The following is a 10203-nucleotide window of genomic DNA, read 5'->3' as shown; positions in this document are numbered from 1 at the left end:
ACAAAGGCCAAACATAAACATGGAAGGAGGACGATGATGAAGTGCATATCCAAAAAAATGAGAAGCAAAGACCAAACCAGAACCAAACTTATGCTTACCTTTTCACGAAGAGCTCGACGGTGATGTATCCTCTTAACTCCAACACGTTTTGATTCTCCGACGGCGTCCCAATGAAACCTTCACGTCTTCTCGGATAAAAAGCACAAAGTTTAGGTTATCTCCCTCTTCTCTTTCTTTGGTTCTGTTAGGGTTTTGCCACTTTCGCCCTCTTGTCGTCGAAGGATTGTTAGGTTTTTTCGCCGCTAATTCCTTCTCCAATTTTTTCCTTCTGATTAGGGTTTTTCGTTTGGCCGCCTTTTTTTCAATCCCCTCCCTTTGATTTCGTCTTCCCCTTTTATCCTCACAGGCTAGGGTTTCGAATTTGGTCTCTAGAGATCAAAAGAGGTTTCTGCCTAAACACTTTTTTTGTGTTCAGTATTGGATTGGTCCTGTTTGATGCTGCAATTTGAAAAGGTATTCTGAACTTAGCTTTTTCTAATCGCTTTTGTCTTAATCCCAAATTGGGAATTTTTTTTTGGATTCTTACTGCTTGGCTGTTAATCTTATTCTTTTTACCGCAGTGAAGAATTGAAAATCGGTTTCGCTTTTCTCACAACCTTGTTGGTGTACTCGGTTTTGGGTGGCTCGTTGTAGCAATACCATCACCTCTTCTGCAGAAGAAGCTCTATATTGCGTAAGACCTGCTATCTTTACTTCTTCCCTTTTATTAACTTGAATCTCCACAAACTTACCAAACTGACTTGAATTATTGTTTCTCGCAGTCTTTGCATCTTTCACCATATTCTGTAATTTGTGGTCAACGTTAGCAACAGAACTGTGTGTTGTGTTCTCCGAAGGTTGGTGAATCAATGTTACCCTTTGTTGGTCCCAAGCCTGCCAAAGGTTCTTCAATCTTTACCGTGGGCAACAAGTAAATCACTGCTGTAATATTCTTGACACTTGAAAAAATGTAATGTGGCGCTTCTGAATTATTGGAACGGGATTGTATTAATCTGTGATTGTGCTTGATGCTTTCAGGGCCTGGCCAATCGAAAGGTTGTTGAAAAGCTTAATGGTATGTTGTTGGATGATAAGCAAATTTACGCGGGACCATTCCTTCGCAAGTAAAAGAGACCGGCCACGCGATTGAGTTGAGGCAGATTCCTCAAACATCAGATACACCAGCTGGATGAGATGATGAATCATGTGGATCAAAAAATGTTCCAAATCCAGAGTGTTATCCCATCTGTTCAATGTGGGTAGAATTCCAACTTTACTATGGCCTTCTTTCACATTTTCAAACTGACTTCCTACCTTCTTAGCTGAACCTAGACTTCTGAATTGCATGGGATTTTGCATATTTCCACATTTGAAACCCCTACTCGTAGGTTCTGCATCATTGTAAAAATGTTGATTTTCTTCCTTAATTTGTTTTCAATGCAGTAGCTTCCAGAGGATGACCATGAGAACTCCCTGTTGGATGTATATGATGATTCTTTAAAAGTAGAAGACGGAAATCCATCGTGTTCAGACCTTGATCCAAACGATGCAGGAAGGACGGGTGTATAATTTAACATCATCCTCTCAACATCTTCAAAGTTGTCTATATCAAACCACCTATCGGTATCAAGAAAGTTAAGCTCATTATCAGGTTGCGATACATGATTAACTGACTGTTGAGATACACTATCATCCTCCATCAAGCTCCTAGGCGTCCGAGGAGTTCCTGGAACGGATGATTGTTGGGAAAGCATGTGCATGTCATAACCATAGAATGTACATCCAACAAGAGTTATGGCGCATTCCACCGCATTCATATAAGAAATTGGATTTCTAGATATCAGCCAAGAAACAAGGACAGTATCTGCAACCTTAATGTTTCCAGCAACATTAAATGTTACAGCAGTAGTGGAGTGAACCACATACAAAATAAAGAAGTCAAAGCAGAATGCCAAAACACCGCAGCTGAAAATAATTATCAAGGCTGCCCAAGGATATGGGTGAATACGTAGCCACTTAAGAATTCTGCTACCTTCAAGTAACATAAAAGGTAACACCATGATCAGGATTGCAAAAGGTGCCATGTAATAAACTGTGTTTATGCTGTCAAATTTGTAACCAATGCAACAGCGCTTTTGCAAGGATAGTCTTTGAAATGCCAAGCTTTTTGCGACGCCTAAACATGACATCATTAAAGCTCCTTTCTCCTTCTTTATTTGCAGGGCATAACCGGTTGAAAAGAGCTTTATCTGCTTGTGTTAATTCATGGAAAGCTCGGGCATCAATTGCAGCGGCTAGACGATTGTTTGCTGCAGTTATTGCATGGATATCTCCTGTTGGGTGAAGATTGAATTCATCCAGGGGAATCAATTGGCTATAATCACCACCAGCTGCACCTCCTTTTTATCACGAAAAGCACCTAAAGCTTGACAAAGACCAACAATTTTTATTTCTCCCTTTTAATTTCTCCTTCGAAGGTTGATTGAATTGTAGCTTGATGAACTCTAGCTCTTTTCTCTTTTTGTTTTATTTGCCCCACCAGATGCAGTGTTGTTACAATCAAAAGATAGATCTGGTGGTGGATATCTCAAATTTGTATTATTATTGTTAGAGAAATATAACATGTTGGTGTTGAAACTTGTGACACATGAATTAAGTTAGAAGGTATACCAGGTCATTCATATGGACTGCATTTTGAGGAAGCAGAACTTCTACTATCAAATAGACATCTATCTCTCTCTCTCTTAACTTGCCAAATTCTTCTACATTAACCTCTTGAATCGGTTTGTCATGAATATTTGACTTTACATCAGCTTTGTCAGCACCTGTTGGGTTCAAAGAACAGGTATTCTCATTGTTGGAGAAACTATCATCCTCCAATGCAGGTACAGGCGGCGTTGTAGCTTCACATTCTGTATCGCAAGTATTTAATTCAGAAGACGATAATTTCCTTTCATTTGGCAATGAACACTGAGAACCTGAACTATTGCAACTTTCAGCAAGATTGTCAACAGTCCCTTCTTCAACGTTCCCAGTAGAGATGTTCGCCTTAGTAAGTCTTCAGAAATAATAGTGGTGGAGGCAGCATGCATAATTGGCTTGAGAGACTCTCCAACTGCACTGTCAATAAGGGCATTTCTATTTTATTTCTCTCTTTCCTATTTCTTCTTGGAGTAGTTTGAGGTTTTCCAATATTTGATTCCAGAGTATCATCTACAATTTTTATAGTTGATGATGGGCTTTTTTACAACTGCTAACTGGTGTAGTAATTCCGCCGAATTTTGTATCATCGCAAAATGTCCGGATGGTCCTTTGAGCAAATGACGCTGCGGGTTGACTAGTTTGAGCTCTTTCACAATATTCATCTATCTGATTAGTGGAAGCCATTCGATCACCATGACTTGCACTATCACATTGAATACTTGCTACTTATCCTCCAAGATTAGCCATATTCTGATTTTATGCATGGATGAATGTGATTGAATGAATGAATGAGTACGTAAAATTTCTTAAATATGAATGGAATTTTTTCAATGTGAATGAAGAAATTATGAATGTAAATTTGGAATGTGAAAAATGTAAAAAATATGAAATAGTAAACATGAACATGAATGAAGGATATGAAGGTGAATGAAGAAAGAAGGCAAACGAGTGATTGACGGGGAAAATTTTTTCGGGGCCAAAATCGGGGTATGACAAGGTGCAAATTCGATTTCCTTAATTGTGTGAATCATGATATGCGTTTTGTAGGTCTTTCAATGTAGATTAACATGATGCTCATAGTTTTTGATTTGGTTGAGAATTGTGAGAGAAATCTGAGATTGAAGTTTGATGCTCATTTCTTTTTTTGTTCGATCTGTTTAGCATGTTTAGAATTAGGTTAAAATAATTGGATATTCATGATGTGCGTGCTTTGCTGGTTCCAATGATATATAGTTTGTCAATTTTGGTTGAGATTTGATGTTCATGATTTTCTGGAATTTCTGGAAGTGTTCTTGTCCAAGAACACTCATATGAGCGTGATAGATCCATAATTCCCTGGCCTGAATTCAAATAGTTGTTTCCCGCGCGTTTTAGCCTATCAGAGAGCGCCACTGCGTTTAAGTGGAACGACCGCGTTTTGGTCATGTTCCTGGTATTTACGCTTCTGCCATTTTCAGCATTATTATTTCATTATTTCAATTTCTTTTTCATTTTCTATTTCAATTTCATGCATGAATTTAGAAAATTCATAGATGATTCATTTTTTTATCCAAATTGAGTGAGGTTTTCTTCATGATGATCCTTATAATGTGTAGAATTTAATCATGATTTTTGTGATTTTTGTGCACGTGTAAAAAATTAAAATGCCTAGGGTTTGCTTGGTAGTGTCACATATGTGTATGCTTTGCCATATCATTCATAAAATGATGCTGCTTTCAAATAAATGGATGAAATTTTTTGTGCATATTTTGGACACTTTGATGGTGATTTTGGTATGTAGTTTGTAGTTTTTGGATACTTGGTTGAGGAGATATGAATTTTTGATTAGAGGTGTGACAATTTGTGTCACACCAAGCATTGTGAACTTCATGATTTTATTTGCCTTGCTTAGGAACCCTGAATTGAGCCAATGTTTTGCATGATTGAGCATATGTATGTTGAGATGACATGTGAATTTTTCTGGAATTTTTGATGGCATTTTCTAATTGATTGGAATTTTCTCCTCTGTTGGCTCATTTTTGTGACTTCATGTGACACATGTTGCCATTTGCTTTGTGAAATTCTGGTCATTGATGGAATGAGTGTGAAATTTGGTATGAGCATTGTAGACACATTATAGGCCATTGTGGTTTTGATCCCATTCATTTATCATGTATTGTCACTGATTTATGATTTTTGGAAGTTGATGTTTGTTTGGATACCATGTGTTGGCTTGCTTGAACTTGTCTGAACTTTATGAATTTAATTTCCATACTTCCTTTTGTCCAATTGAGCTGAAATTTGATATGCTATTCATTGAATGTGTTCTGTTTAGGTTGGAATTTTTGTGGAATTTATTGAATTGATTTGATATGCTTTTGATTGAGATAGTTCTGTTTGGTCTTTTGAAGTTGCAAATTGCATGTTTGATGCTATTTTGTGCATGAAATGATAATGGTGAATGATATGAGAATGGGACCAATTGGTTTTGCTTCTAAATTGTTTGATTGTGATTTTGGATAATTTTCACTTGCTGTTTTGGATTTTTCATCTCCTTTGGACCCTAGGCTTGGCCTAGTGGTCTTGTTTCTCATGTTTGGTTTGGATTTTCAGGTTGAGATGCAAAGGCCTTAAGGAGAAAAATGCAAGTTGATTAAATTGAGTTTGTTTGATGTTGTAAACTAACTTGTTTTGTGTTGTAGGGTTTGATGCTTGAGTTTGAGCTCATGGCTTGCACTTGTGTACATTAACTTGTGTTTGACTGTACAGATTAACATTTGCTGTTTACTGTTGGTTTGTCTGGTATACTGACTGTGCTTGATTGATTCCAGGTACCATAGTCGCTTTAGTTCTTTAAGAACTTGCTTGCTGCTGCTTGGTTGTATAAACCAGTTGAGGTAGACTCTCTTGTCTCCATGTAGTCTGGAAGACCTGGCTTGTTATTTAGCCAGGCAACTGTCTGAAGTCCTCCTTAAGAGGCGATGTTTGTGATTGTTTACTTTTGTCCCCCAAGCAGGTAAAGACCTCTATGAGGCAATTGGCGGAACCCAAGGGATATGCAATCTATCCCCCGTTATTCTGTTGAGTCGTCCCTCTGCTCACACCACTGTGTTGATGCATTGGGACATTAACCCAAGATCTTGTACAGTTGTACAGTTGAGTCAGAATCATGAGTGTAGAAGGGTTCCCCCTTTCTGAACCCACACTCCTTTGTCTGAAGCTCTCCCTGGCCAGGGATAAAAGCTGTGAAGTCTAATCTTCACTCACCTTTCATCTGCTTCACTCTAACTCTCAATGTCAGGGTTAAGAGCGAGCACTACCTTGTACAGATGACTCGCCTCGGCAGTCTAACCCTTTGTTTGAGCCTCACTTGACTGGATATAGTGTGTGCTATTTGAAATGTTTGCTTTATTTTGATTGAGCATGTGTGTTTGCTTTTCCTGGTTAGGATTAGCTTGCTGTTGTGCAAGTAGGATATAAATCATAACATAGGGCAATGATGCATGATAACACCTAGGCTCGAGTCCAGCTCCCTAGTAGTGTGTCTCCCTTTGTATCTGGTTAGAATTTCTTTCCCCTTTCAGGGGAACTACGTCGCCCTGATCCTCATACCATATGAGGTACGTAGGCAGGAGACCATGCGAGGTCTCTCCGGGCACTTTTCTTTCTTTTTGTGTGTGTGCTTGACAGTTATAGGCTCGAGTTCCCGACTCCCTATTAACTTGTTGGTTGTTGTGTGCTTGGAAGCCGATGTAAGTCCAGTGATTGGCTTTCGGGCTCCACGTTTGCCTTTTTGTGTGTGTTTTGGTTCGGATGCTGATGTAAGTCCAGTGATTGGCATTCAGGCTCCCAGTTTGCCTGTGTTTGTGTTTGCTTGTTTGGCGTGCGTGAGCCGAACTACAGCAGCTCTGATTCTCGTTCCAGACGAGATACGTAGGCATAGGATGCGATGTCCTAGCGAGCCTTTCCTCTTCCCCCACCTGCGTTGTCTTCAGTGTGTGTGTGTGTGATGTTTGTTTTAGCAACCTTTTTCTATCTTTTGAGCGTGGATCCCGTCGAGTACGACGGACGTGAGGGGTGCTAATACCTTCCCCTCGCGTAACCGACTCCCGATCCCATTCTCTTTGGTCGCGAGACCATGCTTTTCCCAGGTTTACTCTAAGCGTTTCCTTTCCCTTTTTTAGGATAAATAACGCACGGTGGCGGCTCTGTGTTGTTTTTGTTTTAGCCCGCCGGTTGTTTTTCGCGGATGCGACACTGTGCACTTAAGTTAATTGTAGAACACCGTAAGGTACGATGCACTTAAGTAGAATACAAAATATGGTAAGGTACCATGCACTTAAGTGATTTTGATATATCATAAGATATGGGCCACATACACTTAAGTGGGCTTTTTAGCTTATAACCCACACAAGTGGTTCTATAAATAAAACCCTTATGCATAAGAATTTGTTCAGATGAACATTTCATTTCTCTCTCTCTCTCTCTCTCTCTCTCTCACACACACACACACACACACACACACACACACACACATACACACACACACAGACACACATACATACTCTCTCTCTCTCTCTCTCTCTCCCACTCAAAGCCTTCATTCGTAGCAGCTAGCACTGAGATTGAAAGAATCTGTTTGTGTGGACTGAGTATAGGCGTTGTCACCATTCAATGTTCGTGATCACTCTTTAGATCTGCATCAAAGGATTCAATCGCCACAAGAGGTGATGATTTCTATCACTGATCATGCCCATTCGTAAGGACCACTAAAGGAGAAAATTTTAAATTCCGCTGTATTTTGGATCTCTATTGGTCATGTAAAACTAGGGTTTAACATTCGTGATCTCAGCTCGTGTAAAAGCTTACAAGGTTTAAGGAACTTGAAGACTAACCACTCCAAGGTCCTCGTTTGTGAAGAAAGGATTGGCCTTCTATATTCACCGTTTGGAAAAGAAAACTCAAACTGATATATTGTGAAGTCTTGTAATATTTGGTTGGAGGTCAACCATCATTTTCTTATATAAGGGGGTTCATGAGTCTTTCCTAATAAAATCTATCAAAGTTTATTGGATACTATCAAGATCAATTATTATGGAGAGAAATAGGTCATTTTCTTATTTGTCTGAACCTCTCTATATATTATGGTGTTCATATCTTTCTCTTAACTCTTTTATTTCTGCATTTTATTTTCTATCTTTTATTTTTCGCTACTAAGTTTTTAAAAAATATTTTTAAACTTTGATTTTATTTCCCAAAGATTTTCAAAACCAAAATTTCCCTAACCACACAATTCATCCCCCCTCTCTTATGTGTGAAGTCTCAAGTCCAACAACAAGCACCTAAGGTATTGAACAAGAATATTGATAACTTATTGATCAAGCTAGGTTTTAAAATGTGCGCATCAGAACACGAAGTGTATTTGAAATGCTCAAGTGAATAAGATCAAGTCATCATATGTCTCTATGTGGGTGATTTATTGGCCATAGGTTTTAATGAAGATGAATTAGTAAAATTCAAAGAAATCATGAAGAATGAGTTTGAGATGTCAAAATTTAGGAAATTTAGCATATTTCTTAGGAATGGAAATTGTGAACACAAATAATGAATTATTCTTGCGCTAGCAGAAATATGTAGAAGACATTTTGAATATGTCCAAAATGAGTAGTTGCAATCCTGCAAACATATTTATAAAGATAAATATCAAACTGAAGAAGGAGACAGAATATGAACAGGTGAATAATACATTGGCTCATTGAGATACATTTACAATACATTTCCTACATTTACAATACATTTCCTGATATTTGTCATAATGTGGGATTGGTTAGTATATTTATGGAGAAGCCAATGTCATATCATCGGCTGGCAGCAAAGAGGATCCTAACATATATTAGAGGTACAGTTGATCATTAAGTGCTCATGCCAAACCAACAAAATGCAAGAATGGAAGTTAATGTGTATCAAGTTGATAAGAAAAAGCACAACTAGATACTTGTTCATGTTTGGATCAACATCAATCTCATGGAGTGCAAAAAAGCTAGGAATTATGGCTTTATCTTCATGTGAGGCAGAGTATATTGTGGCATCCTCCTATGTTGTATGTCAGACACTTTGCTTAGACATGTTACTTGAACAATTGAAAGCAATCAATTGTGTACAAATCAAATTGCTAGTGGACAATTGATTTGAAAAATCATCCTACAAGTCATGGTATGAGCAAACACATAAAAATAAGGTGTCATTTTCTTATGGATCAAATTGGTAAAGAGAGATTGAACATTAAATACTGTAGGACTGGGTTATAAGTGACACACATCTTAACAAAAATCTCGAAACATGCAATATTTAAAGGGCCTAAATAGTTAATGGAAATGAGAAGCTTGAAAAATCCAAATTGAAAGGGGTATTAAAATATAATGCAGCTTTCGGTGGTAATTCTAAGAGTGTTGCAAGTGTGACTTGCAATGCAATCAAAAAGTGAAAAATTGTAAGTTATATGATTTAATTTATTTTAATCCGTTCTAACCATTTTAATACCATTGTAGTATGTACAACTCATTCCTTAACATTTCTCTTCCTCATCCACTATTTACCATTTTTTTATTTTTCTCAATATGCAAATAACTTGAATTATAAGTTATTTAGCATCTCCTTCTTCGTGTCGGAGATTGTTGCCACTCCAAAAATCTCTTGTAGAACCTTTTTCTACTTTTTCAATTTTAAATAAATCACAAAAAAAATCAAGACTTAAACTTAGATATTATTTTAAAAACTTAAAAAACTAATGAATAATATATCAATAGAGTATCACATCAGCATAAAAAAAATTATAATATTTGTACACGTTTAAATTCAATTTTAGAAAACAAATCTGTAATTTAATCCGATCAGATTTCACACAAGAACATCACATTTCATAACAATAGATTTGTATTAAAAATAAATAAATCAATTTGTAGTTTTATTTCAAATCAGTTTGAATTTGAACCAGAGTCTTCTCCCCTATCTCCCATTAGTTACATTCTTAGTCCAAATTCAATTGAATTCACTGTGCCAAAATGTTTCTTAGTATTAATTTCTTTTTGTCATTTTGTAAATCATAACTATTTAATAAAATAATGAGTGGATGCAGAGATACGGAATCGTTTTATTTCGTCTTTTAATTTCATTTATTATTATGCTTACCTAACTTGTAAAATTTCCCATAAACAACACTACCTGTACTTCTCTTTCCATATTTGAAATCTCTCAAATAAAATAAGCTTTAATATAATTTCTATATTTTATTGTTGAATATTCGTTTTAAAAGATAAATTGTGCCAAAATCACATGATAAGAAATAATGTTTGTTAATCTAGGATATACTTCATTGGTCCTTAATTACACTGTTTTTTTTAATTCAAATTTTCAATTTTTTTAGAAATATCAATGTAATTGTTAAAATCAACCTACATTAGTAATTTATTTAAAAAAATATTT

This window comes from Lathyrus oleraceus, chromosome 4, assembly GCF_024323335.1.
Source record: "Lathyrus oleraceus cultivar Zhongwan6 chromosome 4, CAAS_Psat_ZW6_1.0, whole genome shotgun sequence".
In the NCBI taxonomy this organism is placed as follows: Eukaryota; Viridiplantae; Streptophyta; class Magnoliopsida; order Fabales; family Fabaceae; genus Lathyrus; species Lathyrus oleraceus.
This window is presented reverse-complemented; position numbering follows the sequence as displayed.